Consider the following 12,725-nt stretch of genomic DNA (forward strand, 5'->3'; position numbering starts at 1 on the left):
ACAATCTATGCAACAAGCGTCTTCCGCGAGGGGCCCTGTGCGAGGAGCTTGGAGGTGAATGCAATATCCCAGACACAACCAGGCTCTCTGAGCACAGCCAGGGTTCTCAGGGCACTATCAGTTCTGGGCACAGCCAGACTTCCTGGGTTTCTTAGGGTACCACCTGTCTCCCCGGGCACAGCCAGGGCCTCTCAGGGCACTGCCAATCTCTCTGGGCACAGCCAGACTTCCTGGACACAGCCAGGGCCTCTCAGGGCACTGCCACTCTCTCTGGGCACAGCCAGACTTCTTGGACACAGCCAGGGCCTCAGGGCACTGCCACTCTCTCTGGACACAGCCAGACTTCCTGGACACAGCCAGGGCTCTCAGGGCACTGCCACTCTCTCTCTGGGCCTCTCGGGGTACTGTGCTGGAACAACAGCGGCTCACATCAAGGTGCTTACATATTATCAATGGCGGCCAGTCAAGACACAAAAGCAAACATCCACCAGTCCCACTACATGGTGGTATGTTCCCAAACAGTCAAGCGTCCATTAAATTAGGGATGGAAGGCAATTCCTCATAGTCCATAGTCATTCGCCAGGGCTGTCCTGGGGGTGAGGGATGACCTTGACCTCACGCTCATCTCCCACGGAGGACTCAGCAAGCGTTTCCTCCAGGGACAAGTCCTGCATCCAGGCTGCGTCAGCAAGCACTTCCTAGCCCACAGCGCCGCAACAGCCTTCGCTTTCTCCGGCCTCTGCTGGTTGGGGAACCATCCACATCTTTCCACCTCTCCACGGGGATCAAGACCTCCAGCAGCTGCTCCTCCTGGTCTTTCTCAGAATGAGCTTTCATATGCACAAACTGTTCCACTGCCCTTCGGAAAGCTTTGGCCAGCACCGTATCCTGCCGACTATGCCATGTGTCGTGCGGGGGACCCTGCTCGCTGCGCCATTTGTGGTGCGGGGCGTCCAGCGGGGTCTCTGGTCCCACTCCCCACATAAGAACGCCAAAAAGGAACACCCATGGAGCCATAGGTAGGGGAGTCATATCACTATATTCTCACCGGTGGCATCCGCCTCTCTGCAATCCGCTCTTGCTAGCCCCCATTCTTTCTGCTAGCGTAGCCACGACAGTTATATTAGTGGCCAATGGCTTACGGGTTACAGCTGACGGCCAACTAGCCACAGCTGATGGCCATCTGATCACAGTTGATGGCCATTTACTACCCGAGCCAGCACCTTTCTATGTGAGGCCGAGAGCCTGGAAACTGCTTTTTGGGGCTCTGTCCCCACACCTACACAAGGGATGCTCCTAGAACACCCAGAGCACATGACCAGGGAGACTGTACCAGGGCCCCATAGGGCACTGACTACATAAAGCCACGTGGCCAATACTGGGACACGTAGCAGATCTACCTCATACACAAATAAACAGCGAGGCAGCCAAAATGAGTAAACAAAGAAATATGTCCCAAGATAGAATAGGAGAAAACTCCAGGGAGGGGTGAGGTGAAACTAAACGAAATGGAGGCAAGCAACCTACCAGAGACAGAGTCCAAAACAATGGTTATAAGGATACACAAGGAACTTAGTGAGAACTTCATCAAAGAGATAGCAAGCATAAAAAAGGACATAGAAACCATAAAATAGAACCAATCTGAAGTGAAGAACACAATAACTGAAGTGGAAAATGCACTACAAGGAATCACCAGCAGACTTGATGAAGCAGAGGATAGAGTCATCAATTTAGAAGAAGGTAGCAGAAGGTCGCAGAAAACACGCAATCGGAACAGGGAAAAAAAAAAAAAAGAACATCCTAAAAAATGAGGACAGTTTAAGAAACCTTTGGAACAGCATCAAGAGTGACAACATCCACATCGTAGTGGTACCAGAAGGAGAAGAAAGAAAGCACGGGATTGAAAACCTATTTGAAAAAATGACTGAAAACTATCTTATCCTGGCAAAGGGTATTGCACTGAATGAGGTATGTCAGACAGAGAAAAGACAGATGAAATGTAGTTTTGCTTATACGTGGAATCTAAAGAAAAAAATAAACAAACAAAACAGAAACAAACTCATAGATACAGAGAACATATTGGTTGCCAGATGGGAGAGGGTTGGGAGTGAATGAAAAAGGGGAACGGATGAAGAGGTACTAATTGGTTGTTACACAGTAATCATGGGGATGTAGGGCATGGCATATGGAATACAGTCAATAATATTGTAATAACTATGCATAGTGTCAGATGGGTACTAGATTTGTTGGGATGATAGATGGCAGGGGTTGGGGGTCAGGGTGAAAAAGGTGAAGGGATTAAGAAGTACAAACTGGTAGTTACAAAATAGTCATGGGGATTTAAAGTAAAGCATAGGGAATATAGTCAATATATGGTAATAACTATGAGATGTGATCAAGAGATATGGTGAATGTTTAAATTAAAAAAAAAATTACAGTAAAAGACACATTGCCTTTAGTCTCCCTCAAAATACTCCCCCTCACTTTAAACACTCTTATCCCATCTTTCTTGCCACTTTCTGAAGCAGTTCTGGAAGTCCTCTTTCATGAGCGTCTTTACTTCATCTTCCATCATGACAAAGCTCCATGTCACACATCATTTCTGGTATGGCAATTCCTGTCAAATAAACACATTATGGTGTGTCCTCACCCACCTTATTCACCAGATCTGGCACTATGTAACTTCTGGCTCTTCCCCAAAGTTAAAATGACCAGGAACGGAAAATGTTTTGAATCAATACAGGGCATTGAGGCAGCCATGACAGCACAACTAAAGACTCTCACAAAAGAGGACTTCCAGAACCACTTCAAAAAGTGGCAAGAACAATGGGATAAGTGTGTTCGAAGCAAGGGAGAGTACGTTGAGAAGAATTAATGGCAATGTGTCTTTTACTGTAATTTTTTTTTATTTAAACATTCACCATATGTTTTGAATATACCTTATACGAACAGCGCCAGGTGAGTACGAGACTTGTCAGGGGGATCATTTCTTCAATTATATAAACGTTTAACCACTATGATATATACCTGAAATTAATATAAAGTAATACTGAATGTCAATTGTAATTGAAAATTTTAATAAGGGAGAAAAAGGTAAAGGGGAATAGATTTCTAAATTTCTAGGTATAAATTAAATAAGTCATGGGGATGTAGTGTACCGCATAGGAAATATAGTCAATAACACTGTGATAGCATGGTACAGTGTCAGATGGCTGCTGGACTTATGGTGATCACTTCTTTAGGTATAAATGTTGAATAACTATGGTGTACACCTGAAACTAATAACAACGTTGTATGTTAGCTATATTTTAATAAAAATCTTTTAAAAAGGACTTAAAAAAAAGAACCAGCATACTCAGCACATAACATGCCTTAAGGGTACAGTGTCTTAGGCACTCAAGAGCTGTGTTATTTATTCCTTGTAAACTATGTTACTCTTGCCCTCAGCCTGTGCCTCAGATGGTCTGGTTCATTACCTACTGGGGTGATCAAACTTACATCTGTGACAGGTCTAAATTCCAAGACCATGGCTTTATAGGTTTTCTATGATTTCCATTGATCTTCACTATATAATATGAAAGTAATAAGATGCACACTAAGAATCCCTTAAATTTCATACATATTCCTTTTTGCCACAAACTATTAACTATCTATTTTCCCCTTGGTTTTGTAACCTCCCTCTATCACTGATGGTTCAAGGGAAAGAGAAGCGCAAAATAACCACGTGCTAATTTACTCCCAATTTGATAAAACAATTGTATCCCCTGGTTAAACCTTAGTTCCTTCATTAGGAACTGAGATCTCTAGCAAAGCTGTGCTCAAGTTTGCAGAAAGTTAAAGCAAAAACTTGCACAGTGGGTGGTTTGTTGCGAGGAGCCCCAAACACATACCATGAGCAACACATGTATTTATTGTGTATACAGAGGGTTGATCAGGAAAATATACATATGTAGTGTTTATTGGCAAATAACTGACAATAGAGAGGTAGTACAACACACACGGCCTCCCGAACTCTCATTATTTCACAGGTCAGGTAAAGTAGAGATGATCTCAGTGCAGCCTGGCCACTGTTCCACCAAAGGGGCCATGCTAGGATAGACGGCTGCAAGCGTGACTGAGAACTCTCCAAGACATCAACTAAGCCTCAAGCCCACACTCCATTACAGATTGATTATTTAACCTAAGAAGAGATAGGAAACTTCTATTTTCAGTAAAAATTCAGAAATATATCAAGGTTATCTGTGGGCCCAGGTACAATGCTACAGAAGATGCATAAAAATCACCCAGTTCTACATACTGAGTGTCCTTGGGAAGGCTTCACGCCAGGAATGCAGACGTCAGTTAAAGGCCACCTTGTTTCTCTGTATGAGTTCAGTACAACTGAGTCATCTACCTTCCAAGATACCAAAAGGGGAGAAAAAAAATGAGCTTCTAGGGCCATCTAGACTTGTTGCATTTAGGTCTTAGATACAGTAATGAGAAGGGTCACTCCCACTTCCTTGACTTTGTTCTCGGATCAGTGTATTCTGACTACGGAAAGGAGCACCACATATTAGTCACCATTTCAAAGCAAGTTCAGCAAAATTTGTAAGACTGCTAAACCAACCTTGGAGGCTGTCATGTCCCGGGTGGCCTCAAAACTGAATCTTCACCCATTCCACTATTCCGCCAGATCAGCTGGTGCATGAGTTAAGTAAATTTGATGGACTCATTGGCCTCTTTTCTGGCTGTGAAATGGGTTTCTCAGTTAGAAGCAATGTGGTATGTGATACCATGTCTGTGAGTAAGGCATTCTGTGATTGCATAGGTAGCAGTGCTAAAGGAAGAATCAAGGTGAACAGATAAGGCAAATCCATTTCTGAAATATGTCTATTTCTATAAAAACACATTTTGTACCCCAGGAGTTGTTTCTCCTGTGATATACATGGCTCCAGTTGCAAGAGAGAATATTCCAACACACCCTAAGAAACCCCACGGACAGGGCAGAATCCAGGACTTTTATTTGTTTTATCTCTGACTCCTTACACACAAATGACTTCTTGGGCATTTAGGATATTCTTGCTACTCCCCTCCCCACCAGATTCAATCCACAACAATGAAGTGGACCAGTGGGAGCTCTTAGAAACATTCTGATCAAGGTGGTGAGGTCTCGCTGTTGTAACAGTAGGGAAGTTGACATAGCCCTAAGACACGGTGGCGTTCACACCTTATACAATATACATACAATATACCACTGTGTCTGACAAGTGAAAATGAGTTGTTTCTTGTCATGCTTTCAAATTATTATGGAGAAGGAAAAGAAGAAAAACAAAACAAAACAAAACATTTTGCTAGCCAGGTTATTAACTGTATGCTAAGTTCCAAAGCCTGCTTTGATTTATTGTACTCAGGATACAAATTGGAACCGTTGTTACAATTGCAGTGATTACCTGATTAAATTTAGAATGGTCTATAAGCATTCTCTTGTTTTTTGTAGGTGAGTTAACTGTGGAGGTCCTAGAAAGCACTATTCCATCATCCTTAATCCTCCGGAGTGGAGATTTTGCTTTTGGTTTACTATTTCATTACACCAAGGAAGGGCTAACATAGGGCCCTTCTTATCATAATGGTCAATGCAGGGATTCTGTCAGTTTCTTAATTTACTTTACACAAATATGTAATCAGGAACTGGGAAAATAACCAAAGGATGAATCTGTGGATTCATTAGACCCACTTTGAGATAGACTTGGGCCAAAACTCCATTCACCAGCCAATTTCCATAAGCGTTACTGGGCAATAATGGCATTTCAGATTAATGTCAACTCAGAGCCAATGTCTGGATTTTCCCTTTCTTCAGTGCACAGTCGCAGGCAAGAAGGCCATACACCCCTCTCCCCCAGGGCATGCTTGGAGGAGGATTTACAGCCTGTACGCATGGCAGTGTTGGACGGCCTTCCTCAAGGGGGCCCAGTCGCCGCTTCAGTCAGGAGGTTCAGGTTTATGGACTAGCTTGGGTGAAGGAACTGGATGAGAGGCCATGACTTCTTATGTCAGTGACTCAGACACCATTACTTCTCCCCAGACTGAATTTATTTCCTGTACTATAGATTAAGTAATATTTTATGATTGTTTATTTTGTTCCTAGGACCCTGTAACCAATTAGCCCTGTCCCAGACCCTAGACTAAAACACTCCAAATGGTGGCTCATCTTTACAGCAGTTATGGCAATTGAGACATCCTTATCACTGATGGTGAAGCGCTGACATCTGGCCTCTGTCACCCTGGGATCCCACAATTTTCATTAAAGTCATATATACTAACTACATCAAGGGTGGCAACTCCCACCACCATCATTCCCCAATCTACAAATGACCACCAACACCAAGTTTTAGAGGATTCTGCCTCTTTTCTCATAACGCATTTCTCAAGCCCCAGAGACGGGAGGGTTTCTATGACTTTCAGGCAACATTGTAAGAGGGAGAAAAAGCAAATTGCACATAATAATTGTATTCTAACATTACCAAATTTGTAAGTCTGTTGAATTCCTTGCTCTAAACAATTACAGGGAAATTCTGACTTCCTGACCTTGTTAAACGTAGCCCTTTGTGATATCTATGCTTCAGTCAGTCCACCAAGCAAACTGTTAGAGACATTTGCAGCCAATAAACTTAGTACATCAAATCCTATATCCAACAGGTCCACCCATAGCTTTCTATTCCATCTCCTCAGTCTAACATGCTTAGGATGTCGATGATTCTCAAGTTCCAAATGGTAAATAGGAGGAATCCCAGTGATGTGTAGGCTATTTTCTCCCAAAATAATTAGTGGTTCTCCCTTGGGTCTTATTGGAATCTGACTCTGGTTTTGCATATAGAGGCAGTGAGGAGCAAAATGGGTAGAGCATGTAAAAGAACAAACTTTCTCAGAGAGAGGGAACGGATTGTTTTAACTGGAGAATGAATTTGGGGATTCATTTAATTTATGGGAACCCAGGGTTTCCAGCTTCTTCTGAGAACACCCAAATGTTTTTGCTCATGTCTAAGGCAATCATCCCTTTCTTACTAAGAAACTGGACCAAATTGCCTGACCAATCTGCATCATGATTCTCCAAACCATGCCATGAGACTTGAGTTCTGATCTTCAGCCATGTCCACCCTGTTTCTACAATGAATTTAAAAAATTTTATTTAGAGCTTTCATGAAGCTGTTTTTCTACCTATATTTTGAGCTAAGAGTTCAAAATCTTGAGTCAATTTTTGTTTGTTTTTTTCAAGTCCTTCAGTGCTGCCTCACATACTTCTCAAACTCTACAATACTTATAACCGTCGTCACCGCCACAGTGGCCAAGTTCAGCAGGTCACTTAGTTTCTTAGAGCCCTGATACTATAGGTGGCTGTGACCCCTCTGCACACCATGAATTACTAAAGTTCCCCTTTGTGCCTACAAGGTGGGCATTCCTACACTCATGCTCTAACATGTGAAGAACTCTACAAACCCTTTCTTGAGCATTTGTTTCCTGGGACCGTTCATTATCGGCAAAAGTGTATCCATCACTTTCACACCAGGCAAACAGAAACTACTCTGAGTATCTAAAATAGCAAGTTCAGTGCAGGAAACTGGTTACACAGTGATGGGAGAGCTAAGGAGATGGTGAAGCAAACCAGACATTAGCAACATCAGGAAGCCACTCCAAATCATCAAAGCAAAAAGGAGAAACTGTATTAAGGGAGCCAGAGGCCAAGGGTATCTGGCAGGATCTGGGAGTGTGGCAGGCAGGCACTACAGCCACCGCTGGAGACGGCTGACACCAGAGATGTGATCCAAGTAGAGTGAGAGAAAGAGAAATATCTTGGCTTCTCCTTACCACCTGGTCTCACACATTGATCTCCTGCCAGTGCCTAGGGTTAATCTTCCTACGACACTGAGTATAAAATTGGGAGTGACAGGAAGAGATTTGAGAGCAAACAGTCCCCAGGCCTGCAAAGAAACAAATGTGGTTGCCCTTTTCAGAATAAGAAACAATTCTTCCCTCCACCTGGGGTGGACTATTCTGGCCTCATTACACAACTATTACTGCCCAGTGAGGAGGGCATCAGGCTCCATGTGTAAAATTGACCTACGATAAAGCTATTAGGAGCATGAGAACTGAAAAGTATGCATTAGGGCACTTATTAGGAGGAAGAAATTGAGGAGAAACAGACATTTACTTGTGAGAAATTAAGGAAATAAGATTAATTGGACAAAACAGAATAGATGGCCAAATACGTGGTACAGCCAGACCTAGGAGACAGAGAATGATGGTTTTAGAGCACAGGGACTGTATCTATTTAACTCTTTTATTCAATACGTGAGATGGCATTATGAGACGGTGGTAAATGCTTTCAGATTATCGTGGTAAATGGTTCTTCCTCATGAGAGTGCAAATGACTGTGGGTAATTACATGAAATTCGGACACCAGGAAATTAAATATCAACAAATGTTCACTGACATTGAAATTTATTCAATTATTAGTTTCCCAGTGGAAGTCATAGAAGCCAATAGGTGTTGTTAAAATTAAGCTGGACAAATCACAAGGATTTTATTTTTAAAACCATGCAGAGTTAAGTGAGTAGGGGGCAGGCTCTTATGTCTTTGATGATACGTCTCTAACTTTGTCTACAGTGTTTGACATAATTAGTAATAGAAACACTGTAAGTTTTCTTTTTCTTTCCCTACATTTCTATTTTCCACCACTGAGTAATTCAAACCAGCACATGGAACACATGGGATGAGCAAAAAGTCTAAATTATACACAGGTTTGAATATTGGCTCCGTGAGGGATAAGCCATGTTAAAAATACAAATTCCAGGGTTTCAAATTCCTGTGGGAATCATGTGTCTTTTTTTTTTTCTTCTTCAGATTACATAAATACCAATGGCATTTGTTGCAAAGAGAGTCTTTGGAATTTTTCTTTGTTCCACTCTGTACGGCATTGTCATTATTGAATTTTTATAGCTCAGACTGCCACTGACATCTGAAGTTGTCAAATAATCTTTTCCGATTAGGTTATTCTTTCCAAAGTGTTGTAGCTCCAGGAAATTATGAATTCTGATGTCTAAATAGGTTATAGTATTATATTTAAAGAAAATACATGTAGAATCACAGAACATTTAGAACTAGAAAAAGCCGTAGAGATTATCTAGATTTATAGTTCCAATTTTATAGATGAGAAAACACACCAAGGAAATTTAGTGATTTTTCCCCCCAGAAGCATGTAGGTTGTTAATGAGAGAACTAGGTCAGGAATCCATTTTTTTTCCAGATAATCTAAGAAAGTATTCTGTCAGGAATGCTTCATTTGTACAGTAAGACTTCATTCATGTGATATAGTTCTGGTTTGTGGTCATAAATAGTTGCAAAAATCTATTCCCTCTTCTTTTTTTTCTTTTTTTATTAAGAAAAACAAGACTGCTTTGTCCAGGGGGTAACTCATTCCTCACTGTTCTCAGCTTCAGGTTATTTGCACATAAATTCTTCAGTTCAGAGTCATCTTACAAACTGTTTTTTCCTTGTTTGTCCATGTTGAATTCCTTCTAAATGTGCTTGGCTTTGTCTTCCTCTCTCTCTCTCTCTCTCTCTCTCTCTCTCTCTCTCTCTCTCTCTCTCTCTCAACCTGAAGCCTTTTTAAATCTTGGCTACTCAGTATAGAATTCTCTTATCATCTTTGAATTTATAGTTTAATGTACTGCAACAGGTAGGAACTAGGAAATTAAAAATGCAAGGCCACACACCAGTGCTCTTGAAGGTAGGGCTTCCATTTTCACCATGCAGGATGTGTTTAAGCAGCAAGTGAATAGGCAGATTTGCCCTGAGCTAATGAGACTAAAGCTTCAGGACCCCTTATTTGCAGAGGCCCTTTCCAAAGCCTAGGGATGATCCTAGCATTCATGTCGACATATGTTCCAGCAATTTTTTTTCAAAAATAAGCTATTGAACTACAATCATTTAGGAACACTCCCATTCAGATGTCCTCTCCATCACACTTTCCCCTTGTGCTGCTGTGGGGATCAAGCTACGGGAAAATTGAGTTGGCAGATATGTCTACTTTGATTCATACCATTCTCAAACACTTCTAGGTGTAATTAAATAATCATGTCCTAGTGTATGAACGGCATCTGGGAATATTTCAACCCCTCACTGTACTGATTCAAAAGGGGCTAAGAGCCTATTACTCTCTGAACAAGTCTTATGAGTGTTGTACCACCAAACACAGAGGATAAGGAAAAAGAAATGCGTTTGAAATATGAAGATAAAAGCTAGTTGTTGAAAGAGTAGTATGTTATATCCTGTAAGTGTCTTAGGCAGGTAGTCAATACAAATTTACAAGACTTTTTGGATTTCATGTTTATGGTGTCCATCAGCTTTTCCAAATGTATTAGTTGTGATTTCTCATTCTAAATAAATATTGCCTTTCATGCATAATTTAGTATTCATTTTGTATTCTTTTTCTTCTTAAGAAGTTCTCCTTTCCCCAACTTTTGTAAGTCTTTTAGGCCCCACGAATCCTAGATCAACCCTTGGGTGATTACCTTTCTCAAGTGAATCCTTTCAGGCTTCTGGACAGCCTGATCCTGGTTCATTCCAGGAGCCAGAGTTCAGCAGGACTGGGACAGAAAAGACCTATTATGAGCAACCGAATAAGTCAAAACAGGTAAAAAAAAAAAAAAAAAAAATCTCTTCTGGGAAATGCAATAAAAAAGATCAACATCAGAAAAGTTGATTTCTGTTGACAAGTCTAAAAGGGATCATGATGGGGCCCAGAAAGAGACAAGTCCAGAGGCCTCACAGGCCCAGACATACAGCATAGGACACGGAGCAGTGGTTGCATGTAAGAATATTTCTTTGAAAAAGCTGACATTTCTAAGACTTGTTTCTATGAATGTGCTTTGCCTAATAAGAGAGCAGTTTTGGCTTATTTCAAATAATCAGTACAGACACTATGGCCACTGTCACCTGTCAAGGGAAAGGATTTAACATCCATATAAATTCAAGACCACAGTCCCTAGGGATTAAAATCACGACTTTATTTTACTTGTATTAGTACTGTTAGGCTATATAGTTGACCGTATAGGAAAACTAAATGGAGAAGGAAAAAAATATGTTATACACACACACATTAAGTTCTGGGGTTCTGGGAACAGAGAGATTTCTTCTGCTTTTTCATGGAATTTGGAGGAAGAAGCAAATGGGGTTTATCTCTCTCTTCCACAAATTTATCATAATCTGATTTGTGATGCAGACATTGGACTAGATTTTCCAATTACTCATCATGATATCTCAGTCATGAAATTAGCTGACCAGTAATTTAGTTTAGGGAGCACAGCTCATTTATGTTATAAGAAGTTTAGATGCCAAGCATCCAATCACTCAGAGTAGGACTTTATACTCTTGCTTACATATGTTTTATATGTAAATGTGAACGAACAGTAGTTACTCAATATTAATTGTGTAGTAGATTGAGAGGCAACTTGGCATAGAGGGGAAAAAATTAGCTTTGAATTTACACAGACTGAGCATTCATTCTTGATTCTGCTTTGGGCACATTAATTAAAATCTCTACAACTCACTTTTCTCATCTGAATGTGGGAATAGAAAAACACCCACCTTGGAAAGTTGTGCTGAGGATTTAATGAGGCAATTTTTGTGAAGTTTCTTGTGGCCGGTGCCTAATAAACTGGGGTCATTAGTAATTGATATATGAAATTCTAAGCATCCTAGGAAGTCCAGCATTTAAAAGGTATTTATACATTATATCACGTAACCCATATATCTATTATAATGTAGGTATTACTACACACACATATACACATACACACTCACTCATATGTGTATGTGTGTGTGTGTGTGTGTGTGTATATATATATGTATATATATATATATATGATATATATATGATAGTATATATATATATATATATATACATATATATATATATATGATAGTAGTAGTAGTAGTAATAGTAGTAGGGAAGAGTAATTTTTCCCACATTAAACAACTGACAAATAAAGGGTAAGAAGATTAAAACCAAATTCTTAGCTTTCTGACAGAGAAGCTGAAAGTTAAGATATTGTGTGTTTTTAAATGATTTGTTCTATCACTTTGACTCCTCCCCCAACACACACTCAGGGTGTGAGAAATGAGGATTCTTCATACATATTATTACCTTAATTATAAAAAAAAGGATTAATGTATAATTTTGATTTTTTGTTTGTTTGTTTTTTAGCAGACAAAACACGAACTCATCCCTAAAGATATTAGGGGGTTGACATTTTCAGATAAAAAACAAGATGTCAACACAAAAAGTTATAATTCTTCCAACCCATTATTCATTATTTTAATGAGATTTGAGGTTGACCTGAGTAGAAAAATAACCATGACCCTTCAGCCCAGAAGAATATGTTGAATGAATTAGTTTGTATCCCCAAGTTACAAAAATTATTCTGCAATTGCAAAATCTGTCATAACTCTTTTGGCTCATGTAAGCTACATTACTGTTGCTCGTCCTTCTAAAGCACCCTGCTCTTTCTGGTCATTGTCAGTTCCTCCTACTGTCTCTTTTATCCCAGTTGGCTAAGAGATTATTAAAATATGCTCACAGCAGAGAAGTTCAGATGGACAATAGCAAAAATTTACAGGGGAGGAGGGGCCAGTGTGGTGCTCTAATATTCTTTTTTTGGTTAAATCTGAGTTTGAATCCTAACTCTGTC

The sequence above is a fragment of the Rhinolophus hipposideros genome (assembly GCF_964194185.1).
Source record: "Rhinolophus hipposideros genome assembly, chromosome: 2".
Taxonomy (NCBI): Eukaryota; Metazoa; Chordata; class Mammalia; order Chiroptera; family Rhinolophidae; genus Rhinolophus; species Rhinolophus hipposideros.